Here is a 14246-nt window from a genome sequence, read left to right on the forward strand (position 1 = left end):
ATTTCTGTGGAATATGCTCAAGCTGCCTGTTAATAGGAGGTTGGCTTTTCCAGCCTCACCATGAAAAGGGACAGTGAAGAAACAGGGCCAAGAGGCTTCTCACAGCTGCTGACTGGTGAGCAGGGAGTTGGCTGCTTCCTTAATGGCAGTTTCTTACTTTTCTTTTAAAGGTTTGGTAGCTTCGGACACGACTGAAGTGACTTAGCAGCAGCAGCAGCAGCTTCATTTTATTTATGCTTTACTTTTTACTTTGAAATAATTTCAAACGTGTGTGAAAGTTGCAAAAAAAACCCCCTCACTTACATATCCTTCATCCAGATTTACCAGGGAAACTTTAGCCACACTCGCTTTTCATCGTTCGTTTTCTCTAAACATAGATTATTTTTTTTGGAACCTTTTGAGAGTAAGTTTGGGACATGATGACCTTTTACCCCTAAATCCTGCAGGGTGAATTCCCAAGAATAAGTACATTCTCCTACATAATCACAGGACAATTATAATTATAAAATATTATAGCAATTATAAAACTTGAAAGTTTGCAATTATATGATATTATTACCTAATCTACAGACCTTATTCAAATTTTACCAATTATCCTAATAATGTCCTTTATAAAAGGATTTTCTTTCTGATCTAGAAGCCAATCTAAGATTAAGCATTGTTCTTAGCAGGCTTGTCTCCTTGGTCTCTACTCTTTCATATCCTTGACAATTTTGAAGTGTACAGGCCAGTTATCTTGTTGAAGCTCCCTCAATTTAAGTTTGTTGAGGTTTTCCCATGATTGCAATCATCTGATGCATTTTGGGCATGAATACTATGTACATGTCTCATGGAATTTTGTTTTATATTTATTTTTATTTGTTTATTGTGGCTCCACTGGGTTTTACTTGCAACGGGTGGGATCTTCAGTCTTTGTCGCAGCATGCAGCATCTTTAGTTGCGGCTTGTGGGATCTAGTTTTCTGACCAGGGGTGGAACCCCAGCTCCGTGCATTGGGAGTACAGTCTTAGCCACTGGACCACCAGGGAAGTCCCTCTTGTAATGTCTTAAATGAGCTTTTCCTTGTGTTCACAGGGCATCTATGTGATTCTGAGACACAGGGAGCAGACTGATTTAAAAGCTCTTACCAACAGCTAACATTTATTGAGCACTTGCTATTTGACACTCCTCTCAGCATTTGTTGATTTGGGGAATTTTCTCCCCTTGAAACAATGTTACACGTGATGCTTATGTTGGATCACAACAATATAAAAAATAATAGCTGTTATGGACCCTGTTAGGGTATTGAGGGTATTAAGCTCTATTTTAGGCCCCATATTATACATACTCTTCACATGTGTGTGTGTTGTTGATAAGGTCGTATCCGACTCTGGCGACCCCATAGACTGTAGCCTACCAAGCTCCTCTGTCCATGTGATTTTCCAGGCAAGAGTACTGGAGTGGGTTGCCATTTCTTTTTCCAGGGGATCTTCCCAACCCAGGGATTGAACCCAGATCTCCTGCATTGTCAGGCAGATTCTTTACCATTCAGCCACAAGGGAAGCCCCCTCTTTACATATTCAGTTCAGTTCAGTCACTCAGTTGTGCCTGACTCTTTGCAACCCCATGAACTGCAGCACGCCAGGCCTCGCTGTCCATCACCAACTCCCGGAGTCCACCTAAACCCATGTCCATTGTGTCGGTGATGCCATCCAACCATCTCATCCTCTGTCGTCCCCTTCTTCTCCTGCCCTCAATCTTTCCCAGCATCAGGGTCTTTTCAAATGAGTCAGCTCTCCTCATCAGAGGGCCAAAGTATTGGAGTTTCAGCTTCAACATCAGTCCCTCCAATGAACACCCAGGATTGATCTCCTTTAGGATGGACTGGTTGGATCTCCTTGCAGTCCAGGGACTCTAAAGAATCTTCTCCAACACCACAGTTCAAAAGCATCAATTCTTCGGTGCTCAGCTTTCTTTATAGTCCAACTCTCACATCCATACATGACTACTGAAAAAACCATAGCCTTGACTAGACAGACCTTTGTTGGCAAAGTAATGTCTCTGCTTTTTAATATGCTCTCTAGGTTGGTCATAACTTTCCTTCCAAGGAGCAAGCGTCTTTTAATTTCATGGCTGCAATCACCATCTGCAGTGATTTTGGAGCCCAGAAAAATAAAGTCAGCCACTGTTTCCCCATCTATTTGCCATGAAGTGATGGTACTGGATACTAGGTTTTTAAAGTCTCCCTACAACCTAGTATTACTACTATCCTCAATTTGCTGTAAGGAATTAGAGCCCCAGAGAGGGTGATTCACTTGCCACAGATCACACTGCTAGTAAGGGGCACAGCCAGGACTGTTCGACACCGGAGTCTGAGCACCTGGTCAGTCTCCTGTACCATGTCTTCCCTGGTACACAGCAGTGACATGTCTCCATCAGTATTCCATCTCAGAACACCAAGAACAATCCACGTCCTCATCCCCTGACTCCCTGTAAATATGGAGCTTTCCCTCATTTTCTGAGGCCTTCTGCTTACTCCACACAGAAGGCACATGAGAGCTTGGGAGACACCCCAGGCTGTGAGTAGGGGACCTGAGTAAGTGTGTGGTGTTCTCTAGGGGCAGATACCCCGTTTGAGTCATCACGCATTAGGCAATTATTTATAAACCATTGAAAACCACATCAATCAGAGAGACAGGGTGAGGAGGGTATTTATGAGCAGAAGGTGTCATTATTTAACCAATTAGTGATTGATGAGTGTCACAAAGCAGGAATCCTATTTAAGAATGGAATTTTCCCTGCACAGGCAGAACCTGCTCCAGAGTCATCCCCAAACTGGATTTAGACGCAGGCCAGTCATTCATAGCACATGGCCTTAAGAAATCAGCCTACTAAGTGTGCGAGGGGTACAAAGATATTTAAAACAGCTTCTGCCCTTGGGGGACTCAAAAATCGATACTTAATGGGATTTATCTTTGGTTTCAGTGAGTTTTCTGTGCTTCTGAGCTACCATTCTATATCCTGTGGCCACAAAACTGTCATGATTTTGAATTACCAATGTAAATCTGGGACCCAAACCTTCTTGAGTCCCATTGGCCACCATTTTATCTGGACTATTGTGATTTCTCTGACTGCAGAATCAGGGAGGGTGGTCAGCAATTCTGGCTGGCCCAAGACTGAGAGGAGTGGGGGTGGTATTCAGTGTAAAGACAGGGAAAGTCCGAAGCAAATCAGGATGAATTGGTCACACTGATGTTGGGAACATGCGTGGCAGGAGGGGAATGGGTAGGTGGGAGAGGAATTATAGTAGCCAACACTTATTTTGTTAAGAATTTAGTAACACTGAGAAGAAATATATGAATTAAATACTTTATTACCCCTATTTCACAGAGGTTTAAACTGGGACCCAGAGAGAGTAACTTGTCAGAAATGCACATTTAGTAAATGGTAGCCGCTAAGGGTCGGACATGACTGAGCGACTTCACTTTCACTTTTCACTTTCACACATTGGAGAAGGAAATGGCAACCCACTCCAGTGTTCTTGCCTGGAGAATCCCAGGGACGGGGGAGCCTGGTGGGCTTCCGTCTATGGGGTCACACAGAGTCGGACGCGACTGAAGTGACTTAGCAGCAGCAACAGTCAGGCCTTCCAGAGAGCAATCTGTGTTTTCAGCCATTACTTTGCACTGTCTCAGAGGTCTCATGTGTAAACATGATGCAGATAAAGTCTCAAAAAATACATTTTAAAAGTTGTCCATTTCTGTGAAGCTCAAGAAAATACAATGTATCTCTGAATGCCTAAATTGCGGCTTAAATCACAAGTTCTTTTGGGGGAATAAAGAGCATGCAGTTTTTTAAAAAGTAAAAAGAAACTATATTGCAAATTAATTCTCAGATTGGAAGCAGACTCTGCTGGAAACAGAAGTGAGTGGAAGTTGTGTTTCCATAGAGACCCAGTCACATCTAACCCGGCAGTGATCACATGACATGTAGCCACAGTGATGTGGAACTGCCATCGCTAAAACGAGGCTCAGCAAATGCTTGGTTTGGCTCGGTCATCTTCGCAGCCCTGTGAGGCTGATGCCATTATCAGTTCTTCATCTTCATTCCCTGTCTCTCCATGAAGAAACTCAGGTTTACAGAGAGAGTTAATAGATGGTGGAGTAGGCTTCATGAAACCAGAGCCCACCATCTTCACTAGAAACGTGTTCAAATGACTCAAACACCCAGATCTATTGTTTCCTCATCTGCGCCACCATCTGTGGGTTCTTGCCAGCCCAGCAGTCATTAATCACAATTCAGTACCTACATCCCTGGTTTCCCTGGCATATTACATCTTCGCTAATCTAGCCATGTGGCTCAGGTCAGATAGGAAAGGGTTTCTTAAACAAGACATAAAAGCTCACTAAATTAACTAAATTAAAATTAATGTTTTTTAATTCCAAAATACTAAAGAAAGAGATGGGCTTCCCTGGTGGCTCCAATGGTTAAAAAAAAAATCCACCTGTAATGTGGGAAACCTGGGTTGGGAAAAACTGCTCAAGCCCGTTAATCTTGGACATGAAGATTAAGATTGCAGTGAGATGCCATCTTTTGCCCACCAGATTGAAAAAAGCCTTACTGTGTCAAGTGCTGGAAAGATCCTAAAGATATTCTCTTACATTGTCTTCTAAAAGTTTACAGTTTTGCCTTTTATACTGAAGTCTTAATCTATCTTGAATTACTGTGGGAGAAGTGAGAATCATTAAATTCTGTTTTTTTCAACATGAATAACTGTTTTAACAAGTTTTACTTAATTGTCTTCCTTTCCCTGGTGATCTGAAATGACAGCTTTGTCATAAACCAAGTTACCCTATGTACATGAGTATGTTTCTCTGTTTTTTGTTTCATTAGTGTTTTTATCTATCTTTACCTGAATACATGGGCTTTCCAAGTGGCTCATATGGTAAAGAATTCACCTACCAATACAGGAAACTCATGTGCAATTCCTGGGTCAGCAAGATCCCCTGGAGAAGGAAATGGCAACTCTCTCCAGTGTTCTTGCCTGGGAAATCTCATGGACAGACGAACCTGGTGGGCTACAGTCTGTGGGGTTGCAAAGAATTGGGCACAACTAAGCAATAACAGCCTGAATACATACTGTCCTAACAACCATACATTTTAAATAAGCTTGATAGCTACCTTTTCTTCTTCATTGGGAGTATTCTGGCTTTTCTTGGACCTTTGCTCTTCCAATAAATCTTGTAATCAGCTCATCTTTTTGAAGAGCCCTGTTGAGATTTTGATTAGAATTACTTCTGATTTTGAAGGAAGTATTCCTAATTTTTCATTATTCAGGCTCATATTTGCTGGAGGTTTTTGGTAGATGCCATTTAACTGGTTAAGTAAGTTCTCCACTTAGTTTTCTATGAGTTATTGCCATGAGGGACTGTTGGATTTTATGTTAAAATCTTGCAACTATTTAGATGATCTTAAAATTTTCCTTTTATGTGTTGATGTGGTTAACTACAAGAATGTTTTCCTACCTTGGTTATAAAGTATCATCCTTTTATGTGTTGCTGGACTCAGCTTACTAGTATTTTATTTAGAATTTTTACTTCTGTGTGTTTGAGTTATTTTTGAGTCATAATTGGTGTGACTGCTTTGGTATCAAATTTAGACTGGCATCATTAAGTGAGTTGGGAATATGCCTTATCTTTCTATTTTCCAGAGAAACTGATGAATCAGTAGAATGATCGATCTGTTTGTTGAAAGTTTAGATATGCTTGCAAACTTTCTTAATATTTTTGGACTTAATGTTTTCCTTTGATTAAAGATTTCATCCATTTCCTTAGTAATAAATTATATATTTTCTGTAGTTTAGAACTGACATATTTTGTTGTTGAATTGAATTGTTGTTATCATTATACAGCGATCCTCTCCATTCTTAATATTTTTTTCTTGTTAGTCTATGTTCAGTTCAGTCAATCAGTTGTGTCCAGCTCTTTGCGACCCTGTGGACTGCTGCACGCCAGGCCTCCCTGTCCATCGCCAACTCCCAGAGCTTGCTCAAACTCATGTCTGTCGAGTTGGTGATGCCATCCAACCATCTCATCCTTTGTCATCCCCTTCTCCTGCTTTCAGTCTTTCCCAGCATCAGGGTCTTTACCAATGAGTTAGTTCTTCGCATCAGGTGGCCAAAGTATTGGAGTTTCAGCTTCAGCATCCGTCCTTCCAATGAATATTCAGGACTGATTTCCTTTAGGATGGACTGGTTGGATCTCCTTGCAGAAACACAGGACTCTCAAGAGTCTTCTCCAACACCACAGTTCAAAAGCATCAATTCTGTGGCACTCAGCTTTCTTTGTAGTCCAACTCTCACATCCATACATGACTACTGGAAAAACCATAGCTTTGACTAGCTTTGTTGGCAAAGTAATGTCTCTGCTTTTTAATATGCTGTCTAGGTTGGTCATAGCTTTTCTTCCAAGGAGCAAACGTCTTTTAATTTTATGGCTGCAGTCATCACCTGCAGTGATTTTGGAGTATTAGTCTCTGTTATCTAACACTAATTTAGCTACACTACCTTTCTTTTGGATGTTTGTCAGGTGTATAACTTTCTGCACTTTTACTTTCAACCTTTCCAAATTCGGATGTTTTAGGAGTACCTCTTGAAACAATGCCTCTTAGACTTTTTTAGCATTCAACTTGACAACTTCTGACTTTTAACTGGTGTGTTAATTTATGTTTATTGTGATTGTTAGTATATCTGGCCTTATTTTTACTACCTTTTTTTTGGGCGGGGGGAGTGTCACTTTTTAATATAGTTCTCTTGGGTTGATTGACGTTTATTATTTTGCTGTTGACGTATGTCATTTTCCTCCTTCTATTAGTTCTAAAGATATATATGTATGTACATATGTACATATATAGATATATGTCTTACTTTAGTGAATACTGACTAGTTTTCTGTGATTATGATTTCAGTGTGTCTGCCCTCTGATGCCCCCTCGCAATACCTACCGTCTTATTTGAGTTTCTCTTACCTTGGTCGCGGGATATCTCTTCACAGCTGCTCCAGCAAAGCGCAGCCGCTGCACCTTACCTTGGATGAGGGGTATCTGCTCAAGGCCACCCATCCTGACCTTGAACGTGGAGCAGCTCCTCTCGGGCCCTCCTGCACCCGCGCAGCCACCGCCTATTGGAGGTGGGGTAGCTCCTCTCCTCCTGTGTGTGGTCGGTTGCGCCGGGCGCGTCTCCCGCGTCTGCACCGCCGGGAGCCGACTAGAAAACTAGTCGATCTGATCACACGGACCACAGCCGAATGTGGTCCACTGGAGAAGGGAATGGCAAACCACTTCAGTATACTTGCCTTGAGAACCCCATGAACAGTATCAAAAGACAAAATGATAGGATACTGAATGAGGAATTCCCCAGGTCGGTAGTTGCCCAGTATGCTACTGGAGATCAGTGGAGAAATAACTCCAGAAAGAATGAAGGGATGGAGCCAAAGCAAAGCAAATACCCAGTTGTGGATGTGACTGGTGATAGAAGCAAGGTCCGATCCTGTAAAGAGCAATATTGCATAGGAACCTGGAATGTTAGGTCCATGAATCAAGGCAAATTGGAAGTGGTCAAACAGGAGATGGCAAGAGTGAACGTAGACATTCTAGGAATCAGTGAACTAAAATGGACTGGAATGGGTGAATTTAACTCAGATGACCATTATATCTACTACTGTGGGCAGGAATCCCTTAGAAGAAATGGAGTGGCCATCATGGTCCACAAAAGAGTCTGAAATGCAGTACTTGGATGCAATCTTAAAAATGACAGGATGATTTCTGTTCGTTTCCAAGGCAAACCATTCAATATTACAGTAATCCAGGCCTATGCCCCAACCAGTAACGCTGAAGAAGCCGAAGTTGAACGGGTCTATGAAGACCTACAAGACATTTTAGAACTAACACCCAAAAAGATGTCCTTTTCATTATAGGGGACTAGAATGCAAAAGTAGGAAGTCAAGAAACACCTGGAGTAACAGGCAAATTTGGCCTTGGAGCACGGAATGAAGCAGGGCAAAGGCTAACAGAGATTTGCCAAGAGAATGCACTGGTCATAGCAAACACCCTCTTCCAACAACACAAGAGAAGACTCTACACATGGACATCACCAGATGGTCAACACCGAAATCAGACTGATTATATTCTTTGCAGCCAAAGATGGAGAAGCTCTATACAGTTAGCAAAAACAAGGCCAGGAGCTGACTGCGGCTCAGATCATGAACTCCTTATTGCCAAACTCAGACTTAAATTGAAGAAAGTAGAGAAAACCACTAGACCATTCAGATATGACCTAAATCAAATCCCTTATGATTAAACAGTGGAAGTGAGAAATAGATTTAAGGGACTAGATCTGATAGATAGAGTGCCTGATGAACTCTGGACAGAGGTTCGTGACATTGTACAGGAGACAGGGACCAAGACCATCCCCATGGAAAAGAAATGCAAACAAGCAAAATGGCTGTCTGAGGAGGCCTTACAAATAGCTGTGAAGAGAAGTGAAAAGCAAAGGAGAAAAGGAAAGATATAAGCATCTGAATGCAGAGTTCCAAAGAATAGCAAGGAGGGATAAGAAAGCCTTCCTCAGCGATCAATGCAAAGAAATAGAGGAAAACAACAGGATAAGAAAAACAAGAGATCTTTTCAAGAAAATTAGAGATTCCAAGGGAACATTTCATGCAAAGATGGGCTCGATAAAGGACAGAAATGGTAGGGACCTAACAGAAGCAGAAGATATTAAGAAGAGGTGGAAAGAATACACAGAAGAACTGTACAAAAAAGATCTTCATGACCAAGATAGTCACGATAACGTGATCACTGACCTAGAGCCAGACATCTTGGAATGTGAAGTCAAGTGGGCCTTAGAAATTATCACTACGAACAAAGTTAGTGGACGTGATAGAATTCCAGTTGAGCTATTTCAAATCCTGAAAGGTGATGCTGTGAAAGTGCTGCACTCAGTATGCCAGCAGATTTGGAAAACTCAGCAGTGGCCACAGAACTGGAAAAGGTCAGTCTTCATTCCAATCCCAAAGAAAGGCAATGCCAAAGAATGCTCAAACTACTGCACAATTGCACTCATCTCACACGCTAGTAAAGTCATGCTCAAAATTCTCCAAGCCAGGCTTCAGCAATACGTGAACCATGAACTCCCAGATGTTCAAGCAGGTTTTAGAAAAGGCAGAGGCACCAGAGATCAAATTGCCAACATCCGCTGGATCATGGAGAAAGCAAGAGAGTTCCAGAAAAACATCTATTTCTGCTTCATTGACTATGCCAAAGCCTTTGATTGTGTGGATCACAATAAACTGTGGAAAATTCTGAAAGAGATGGGAATACCAGACCACCTGACCTGCTCTTGAGAAACCTGGATGCAGGTCAGGAAGCAACAGTCAGAACTGTACATGTAACAACAGACTGGCTCCAAATAGGAAAAGGAGTACATTAAGGTTGTATATTGTCACCCTGCTTATTTAACTTATATGCAGAGTTCATCATGAGGAACACTGGGCTGGAAGAAGCACAAGCTGGAATCAAGATTGCTGGGGGAAATATCGATAACCTCAGATATGCAGATGACACCACCCTTATGGCAGAAAGTGAAGAGGAACTATAAAGCCTCTTGATGAAAGTGAAAGAGGAGAGTGAAAAGGTTGGCTTGAAGCTCAACATTCAGAAAACAAAGATCATGGCATCTGGTCCCATCAATACTTGGGAAATAGATGGGGAAACAGTGGAAACAGTGTCAGACTTTATTTTTTGGGGCTCCAAAATCACTGCAGATGCTGATTGCAGCCATGAAATTAAAAGACGCTTGCTCCTTGGAAAGTTATGACCAACCTAGATAGTATATTAAAAAGCAGAGACATTACTTTGCCAACCAAGGTTCGTCTAGTCAAGGCTATGGTTTTTCCCGTGGTCATGTGAGAGTTGGACTGTGAAGAAAGCTGATTGCCGAAGAATTGATGCTTTTGAACTGTGATTCTGGAGAAGACTCTTGAGAGTCCCTTGGACTGCAAGGAGATCCAACCAGTCCATCCTAAAGGAGATCAATCCTGGGTGTGCATTGGTAGGACTGATGCTAAAGCTGAAACTCCAATACTTTTTCCACCTCATGTGAAGAGTTGACTCACTGGAAAAGACTCTGATGCAGGGAAGGATTGGGGGCGGGAGGAGAAGGGGACGACAGAGAATGAGATGGCTGGATGGCATCACCAACTCGATGCACATGAGTTTGAGTGAACTCTGGGAGTTGGTGATGGACAGGGAGGCCTGGCGTGCTGTGATTCATGGGGTTGCAAAGAGTCAGACAGGACTGAGCGACTGAACTGAACTTAGTGAATACCACTGACTTTTTAACATACATTTATTAATGAAGGTGAAAGTTAATGTACTAATTCATTTTCTACACAAATGCAAAGGCATTAGGATACTTTAACTTCAATCACCTTTTTTTCTGATTTATTGTTCCCAGAATTTTAGTTCTGACTTTGTGTTAAACGTACAAATTATATGTGATTTTTGTCATCATTATTGTTTTCTACAGAGTTTTGTTTTGATTTGACCATATTTACCTATGCCTTCTCTCAGATTTTCTTTTCAGTTCAGTTCTTAATTGAGTCTGGCTTCTTCTTCCTGAAATGTGTCTTAGAAGTTCAGTTAGTCAAGCCTTCCAGTTGTAAAATCACTTTGCTTTCATCTGTATCTTACTCTCATTCTTAAAACGGTGAGTATCCAATTCTCAGGTCTTTGAAGATATTATTCTACTTTCTTTAGCTTCCAGTGCTACCATTGAGAAATCTGCTAATTCCTTTTTTTGTAAGTAATCCTTGTTTTTCTTTCTCTTTTAAACTAGCTTCTTTTAAGATCTTTTGTTTTTAGTGTTCGGCAGTTTCACTACTAAGTTTCTTGGTTTAGATTTCTTATTATTTATCCTTCATTATTTATAGGCTTCTACATCTGTGGAGTCACATGTTTTTTATTCTTTGGAAATTCTCAGCTATTACTGCTTCACACTTTTCCTCTCCTTCCTTCTCCCCTTCTTTGATGATTAAATGCAATTTTAGATCTTCTCAATCTATCCTGCATATTCCATATCTTTTTTCATATTTTTCATGTCATATCATTCTGAGTTGATTTATCTGAGTAATTTCTCCAGAGATGTCTTCCAGATCGGTATATTTGACTAATCATGACCTGTGAGAATACTGGGTGCTCTCTTATAGAGAGCTTCCTTATTTGTGCTTGGAGTGAGGAAATGCTGCTCCCCCAAGGCTGCTCTAAGCATTTGAGGGTCCTGAGAAATCTGGGCTCTCAGGTGCAGCTTGTTCAATTTCGAGCTCAAGGATTAGTCTCCCAGTATTGTTTATGGATCTGCTGTACATATTTGTTTTAGGGACAACCATGTGTTCCACTTTTATTTACTGCTGTCTGCCCCCTACTCTTTAGTGTTTTGAGAAAGATGCCTCAGAATATCTGGTCTACCATATGCTGAGATACCATTTGAATTTTAAAAGCCTAAAGATGGCACTGCAAAATTTCACCATGTTTTTGGCATATTCCGTATTATTGAAACAATTTTGAACTCTGATTTCCTTTCCTTTGTTTGATTTAAAATTTAATAACAAGATTGGATTTCTGTTTATCTAAATTTTTAAAAAAAAAATATCTAGGACGGAGAATTGGGGAATTTCCATTAGAAAATGGTTTCCAGTCTGAAATTGTCAGATGAAAGAAAGTTGGGCCATTGTTGTTTAACCTTCTATGAATCCACTGAGTTGTGATGTTATGCAGCCTTGATTGCTTCATCTTGCCCATAAACAGATAATAAAATGTTTTGTCCAAAGCCTAACTAAAATGTTTTGTCCAAAGTCTTTAAACAATTGCCACAGCAGTCTTCAGATCTACTCATGCTAGTAACTGTTGAAATATCCTTCCTTGGTGATTATATGAGCTCTTAGTCGTTACCTCTTTTTTTTCAGTTTCATAATCAAGCCCAGAACTTTGCTAGAAATCAACATCAAGCCTCTTGGTCTCTAGATTTCTGTATCACTCTTTCTATTTGAAGTAGGACCCCTTACTCTAATTAGAGTCTTCTGGCATGACTTACTGAAGATCACTGAATACATTTCTGAGATCATATCTAAATATCCTTTTGGTTTCCTGGGCAATAATTTCTTTTGATCCCTTGACTGGGACTAATTTTTCAGGTTGTTGGGTGTTCTTTCCATGTCTTTTTTTCCTGTCCTGGGCTTGGTTTCCCTCTTGGTGATGTTCTAACCTGACCAAATGGAAGTCTTCCACTGTGATGAGGATTAAGTAAACAGGAACTGGTAGCTTTGCTTTCCCTTTGCCATCTGTTAGATTACATGTGCTCCGTTCCTTTTTTAAATTCATCTTCTTGATCTAAATCTGCTTTTAAATGAAACTTTTCTTTGGCATTCCAGTCTCAGCTATTTTGAGTATTAGACTCTCTTGCTTTTTGTTAATCTTTTGGAAAATTTCTATCATTTTCTAACTTATACAGAGGTGCTTGGAAAATCTGGGCCAGAGGGCTAGTTGTGTAGTGTTGGGGAGGAAGAAAATTTTCTCTACCCTTCTAAGTTCTTCATGAAATACATTAACAGAGGAAAATCAAAGTTTAATAACATGTATATATGGGAGAGAGCCAGGAGAACGGAGTAACTTGCCAACATGGCCAAAATCCTCACCTTGAATATCGTCTTTGGCTAAAGACAACAGAGAATATTTGGAGGTAGTGGTTTGGGACTTCAAAGGGGAGAAGGCAAGTCACATGAAGATGGGAAAGCAAGTGTTCAGTAAATAGGTATTTGTTGGGCCAGGCAGAGACAGTGGACAACAGACTGGAGTCTTAAGATATGTCTGATGATAACTCTATCCTGGGAACAGCCCTGTTACCTGAATTCTTTAGGGATCTAAGGGGGAGGTAAAAGGAAAAATTTCCTGAGTCTTATGTCTCAAAATAATCAATGTAAATTAATCCTTATGCCAAAGAGACATATTTTAGGGTGGCAAATTTTGCTCCCCTACAGCAGTCATACTGTTGTCTCAGAGGCTTCCCTTTCCTTCCCATCCAGGATCCTCTCTGACTTAGGGCTGTTCTCAACTGACATTTTCAACAAATGAATCAATAGTTTAAGAACTGATAACCTCCTGATTATTGAGTCCTTCTTTCCACGATCATATGTTACATTCTGACATGTGTTGACTTGTCTCATGATATAATTTCCTCAACTCTTCCACTGATGTATAATAACTCATCCTGTAATTTATACTAGAGTCAAAATGTATCCCCTAAAACTTTGGTCCTATGTATAAACAGATACTTGACAATTACTTAAGTTACAAATAAATGTATAAGCAGTATTTTGAATTGTTTGTAAAGATTTTTTTTTTTGCCTAAAAATTTCATAGGTTTCTAGATATAAGCTCTTTTAAGATGAGACTTTGCCATATCTTTCATAACCAATTCCATTACTAGTTATGGCCGTAGGCATCTTAGTGGTTAGGACATAGACTGCATTCAGACATACACAACTTGGTTTGGATTCTGGCAATATCACTTATTAGCAGAGTGATTGTGGGTAGATTCACCTCTTTGAGCCTCAATTTCCTCAAATGAGGCTAATTTTCCTTTAAATGAGGCTAATAATAGTACCCACCTCAGGATTGTTGGGATGGGTCATTGAGATAATAGTACCCACCTCATAGGATTGTTGGGATGGTTCATTGAGATAGTATATGTAAAGCACTTGAGCACAAAGTGAGACACTCAGGAAGAACTCAACACGTGATCGCTAATTATCATTTGCCTGCTCTGTGCCAGTCATCATGCTGGCCCCTGGGGAGATGGAGATGGAAAAGGAATTCACAATCAGTGGAGTCAGGAGTCACTGAAATGAGTAAATACAGCTTCATTTACAATGTGCTGCAGGGATATGGGTGATGAACTAGTTCTTTCTCGCATAGGTAATCCGGGAAGACTGCTTTGAGGTGGTGACATATGAATAGCATATTGTGCAGGGGGCTCAATGGTTGGCTTGCAGATGCCATGTGGTCAATTTTTGGAGACTGGATTGTGCGTATTGGCCATAGACCCAGGGATGCTGTCTAGCTGGTATCCATATACATGTGGTATCATGTGTTTTTCATTTTTCTCCTATGTATATTTCCATATGATATAGCATGCAAGTCTCAACCATGTTGCAT

The sequence above is a fragment of the Moschus berezovskii genome, chromosome 24 (genome assembly GCF_049115385.1).
Source record: "Moschus berezovskii isolate FMDL1 chromosome 24, NW_MosBer_1.0, whole genome shotgun sequence".
Lineage (NCBI taxonomy): Eukaryota > Metazoa > Chordata > Mammalia > Artiodactyla > Moschidae > Moschus > Moschus berezovskii.